Consider the following 5,059-nt stretch of genomic DNA (forward strand, 5'->3'; position numbering starts at 1 on the left):
TAAAGAAACCAGGGCTTGACCCAGAAAATTTGACTAATTTTCGTCCCATCTCAAACCTCCCTTTCCTGTCAAAAATGCTAGAACGTGTTGTTGCGTCTCAGCTTACAAATCATTTAGTTTCTAACAATTTGTTTGAACTGTTTCAGTCTGGTTTCCGTCCCAAACATAGCACTGAATCAGCCCTTATCAAAGTGACAAATGACCTTCTTCTTTCCTCTGACTCAGGACATATTAGTATTCTCATCCTCCTCGATCTTACTGCAGCTTTCGACACCATTAACCACTCTGTTCTTCTTTCACGCCTTAAATCTTCACTCAATATCACAGGTACTGCCCTCTGTTGGCTAAGGTCATACCTCACAAACCGTAAACAGTTTGTTAATATTAACAACTGCAGTTCTGCTATTGCTCCACTATCCCAAGGTGTTCCCCAAGGCTCGGTGCTTGGTCCACTACTATTTATACTTTACATGCTTCCTCTCGGTAACATCATTCGTCAGCATGGCCTTCATTTCCATTGCTATGCTGATGATGTCCAGCTTTACATTTCTACCAAATCCATCACTACTGCATCTCTTTCTGTTCTGACAAATTGCCTCACTGAAATAAAATCCTGGATGAAAACCAACTTTCTCAAATTAAACTGTGATAAATCTGACATGATTATTATCGGTCCGAAATCCCTGACAAAAAACACAACAAACTTCCAGCTCACGATTGACAACTCTACATTGTCTCCTTCCTCAAACATCCGTAATCTTGGAGTCATTTTTGACAGTAATCTTTCATTTGACAATCATGTAAATCAAATCACAAAATCTGCTTTTTTTCATCTAAAAAACATTGCACGCCTTCGTCCATCACTTTCCTTTTCCTCCGCTGAAACCCTGATCCACGCTTTCATTACATCTAGAATTGACTACTGCAATAGCATTCTTTACGGCACATCTAACAAAATCTTAAATAAACTTCAATACATTCAGAACTGCGCTGCACGTCTCCTCACTCGTTCTCCCTCCCGCGACCACATTACACCTGTCCTCCAACAACTTCACTGGCTCCCTGTCACTCATCGTATTCAATTCAAAATTCTTTTATTTACTCACAAAGCTCTCCATAATCAGGCCCCTCCCTACCTCACTGACCTGCTTCATTATCATACTCCTTCCCGTTCACTTCGATCATCTGACGCCAATCTACTGTCCATTGGTAGAACCAAGCACCGGACCTGGGGCGACAGAGCTTTTTCCATAGCTGCCCCCTCCCTGTGGAACTCTCTCCCAAAACACCTCCGCGACTGCTCTGATCTTCCCACTTTTAAATCTCTCCTCAAAACTCACCTTTTCAGATCTGCTTTCAACACATGATGCAACATTTCTATGTCCCTCTCCTTTTTTCCTTTTCTTCATCTGTTTTTAATCTCTTTAAATTTAAATTTAAATTTTCTATCTTTTATGCTTTGATTGTTTTGCTCTATTTGATTTCTATTGTATGGTATTGATGATGTTGGTGATGATGATGTTGATTATTTTACTATGTATTTTCATATTGTATTTTTTATGCAATGTAAAGCGTCTTTGAGTATCCTGAAAAGCGCTATAAAAATAAAATGTATTATTATTATTATTATTATTATTATTATTATTATAATGCATGTGGGAACCATGGGATGTCCATATATATAGATCTAAAGTATTCGCCTGGTTTCCTTGGAGACAATGACATTTTGTCACTGTCAGATAAAATACATTAAGGGCCTATTTTAGTGATCTACAGGTGAGCAATAATTCCCTCATTGCGCAGCTGGATTTAGGGCATGTCGGTGTGTAAAAAAAAAAGTGCAAAAGGCGTGTACTAATTCTATTAACCAATCATGGGTGTGTTTTGGGCGTAACGTAAAATAAACCAGTATTTATAATTAATCAGTGTGCCAGTTGTCACTCCCTGTAAGAGGCAGGAGAGCTCTGACTTTGGCGTGTTCATATCTTAACAGCGCAGTGTTTTGTGTGTCTCAGCAGAGGATACTGCCCTGCGTGTTCACTCTGTGAAGATACACCAGCAGCTCATTTATGTGATGTAATTTTATTCTTTATTCTGTTTATTGTTGAGGTAAAAGTCGAGTTTGTTCTCTGCAATGCGTCCGTGTGTGTGTGTGTGTGTTTAATGAGCGGGGGTGTGCAGAGTGCTGGGAGCACCTATAGGAATGGACTGACTGTAGGATGATGATTGACTGTTTAGGTTTATTTTAATCAGTAGAGCACCTGTGTTTTCTGTGTTTTCTGCTACCAAAATGGAAATAGGCTAAACACTTACCTGAACACACGTCACTTCCAGACCAACACGCCCATTATTATATTTTAACAGTGTGGTTACAAGGCGTGAAAATAGACTGTTGATGACGTGTAAGATAGGAATGAGCATTGCAACGCGCCTTGCGCAGGGAGTAAGACAGGGTTCTATGTCTCTAAAATGAACATGTCTCTAAATGTCATTTGGAATATACATTTCAATATTAGTCATTTTTTATTGTGTTTCACATTGACATCAGGATATCCACCAGCATTGCTACACATTGCATTATTTGTCCGTTCATCATTCAGCCATAGTTTGCTTGCATATGTTTCTGTGGATGACTTATAGGTGATACTTTAAGTTTTTAGTTTAATTGTGGTTGGTACATGGTCCAAAATGTTTTGGAGCACAACACAACCAATATTGTCCTGCAATAATTCATCTCATGCAGCTCCAATATTCTCATTTCTGGCAGATTTTGCGGTAGCAGTGGAGCATTGATAGCTTGTCCAGTAGCAACATTTTTAATCAGACATAGATGTAGGTATGCAGGGGTCAATCACAACAATCATAGTGTATGTTCAGAAAAAGATCAACTAGATGAACTGTGTGTCAGTGTTCTGACCATGGGATGTCCAAATCTATCTATTAAATCTAGATCTAAAAGGTTTCATTGCATCATTTTAAATTCATTTTAAAATGTCTAGTTGTGGTCTCTAGTATGAATGAATGCTATGTGAGCTGGTAGCTCTGCTTTAGATCACTGAATTACTGGTTTCTGAAGAAAGACAGGATTTGGCTCTTGCTCATGAATATATCGCCTCTATATATATATGCAAATAAAAGGCCTCTCTGCCTTTTCCCTACAGTCAATTTTACAGCTCTAAAACGCAAAGGACAAAATGTTTTCAGGAGATACAGCCTTAGTTATAAAGATACAGCACTAAATGCTCAGTAAGGGTAACCCTTAAAAAAATGTCAGACTCCAGTTTATCAACGCCACAGTGAAAGTGCAAGTAATGTCGTGATACCAGTCTCCCCACGGCAGCGCGAATAACCTAAGGCTAAGGCTACTAAACTCTTACCTCATATTTAATGATTCAGTGATTGGGCAGTTTCACCATGTCAAAGCCCCAGAGTCTGCTCTATATCATAAAATCCAATGTGAACGAAGCCCGCTTTGACCGGTGTTCTGTCAAGTTGAGCTGCCTTGCCAAACCATGCTTCCCTAGTGTCTATTTATACAAGATAGCTAAAGCTACCTAGCTCTGTAAACAAAAGCTGTAAATAGAGTAAACAGAGCTGTAAGCTCCTCCTTAGCTATAGCTCCTAATGCTGTAGCCCAGGTTGAGCTCTGTCTGTGGGCGGTCCTGAGCCGAGGTGGGCGAAGTCATGAATTCACTGGTTGATGTAGACACCGTAACGTCTCTCTGATCAACTCGTATTTCTGAGGGTTTTCTTTTACGAGCTACTGTAGACAATGGAGGCTGAGAAACAGTTTCATGTGCAGCACGCATATACAACTCAGAGAGACCTATAGTATTTCACAAAGAACAAGAAAAAGTGGATTTTGGTGGAATAAGTCCTTTAACCCTTGTGTGGTTTTCATATTTTTGTTACTCGTTTACTTTGTTACTTGTATTTAATTAAGCAAAATTAAGCAATTTTACATTAAAATGCTTTACACATGCTTGCTTCACCTAAATTGCAAAAAGCAATATAAACAGCTTACATGGTTAATATTTGCCTTTTACCTTTCTTATGTTACATTTCTTTCAAAAAGTGCTGCTCTTTTTTTAATTAGTTTTTTAATAAAATGTAAAATGTTAGTTTCAAATTTACAAATGAAGCGATGTTTATTAGCCCTTGGCCAAACATACTGTATGTAATATAAATGTGTGTGGGGGAGGGGGGGTTCAGTGTGTGTTTATCGAAAATGTGTTTTGATATATACACCACACAAGGGTTAAGAATTTGCCTGGTTTCATTGGAGACCATAACATATTGTCAATGTCAGATAAAACATTATGGGCCCTATTTTAGCAATCTATAGGTGAGCCATAAGAAAAAGCACACTTGTGCGGCTCACAACACGCAAAAGTCATGTAATAAATCTCTTAATTAATCATGGGTGTGTTTTGGTTCATTATAGTGTATATTTAGAAAAAAACAACAACTAGATGAACTGTGTGTCAACGTTCAATGGTTGCAATTGAATGCGTTCATTAGAAGGCGTGTCCACAAGCACTTGGCCACATGCTGTACGCTGCAGATGTGCAGATAGTGATGAGGTTATACATGCTGGAGTGTTCCTTTAAACACCTTGGAGAGAAGCCGGCGTGTGTGAGCCAGGAGTAGCATTACCCCGTCCATTACTGCTCCCCCGGGGGGCTCGTCCGCACCGCCAGCCAGAGCCAAATGAACGAGCCGAGTGGAGTGGAGTGGAGAGTGTGTGGAGAGTGTGTCGGTGGCGTGAAAACGCTGTTTGTGTTTCTGGGAGATGATCTGGAAGATTAGATTTATTTCCTGTCAATTGTCTTTCCACTTTATTCAGATAAAGAGGGCTTATAGGGCTCAGCTGAGTGATGCACAGCCATTAATCACGCATAATAACTGAGTGGCAGGAAAGATACGTTGATGTTTTTTTGGCTATAAAATGAAATAAATGAAGCCATGATGATGTAATCATGTTAATGTTGTTTATCGTCTTTAACATAAAGGCTCATAAATGGTTCCCAGCATGGTGATATCGTTTTTTGGAAGAATA

Source organism: Astyanax mexicanus, chromosome 1, assembly GCF_023375975.1.
Source record: "Astyanax mexicanus isolate ESR-SI-001 chromosome 1, AstMex3_surface, whole genome shotgun sequence".
Taxonomy (NCBI): domain Eukaryota; kingdom Metazoa; phylum Chordata; class Actinopteri; order Characiformes; family Acestrorhamphidae; genus Astyanax; species Astyanax mexicanus.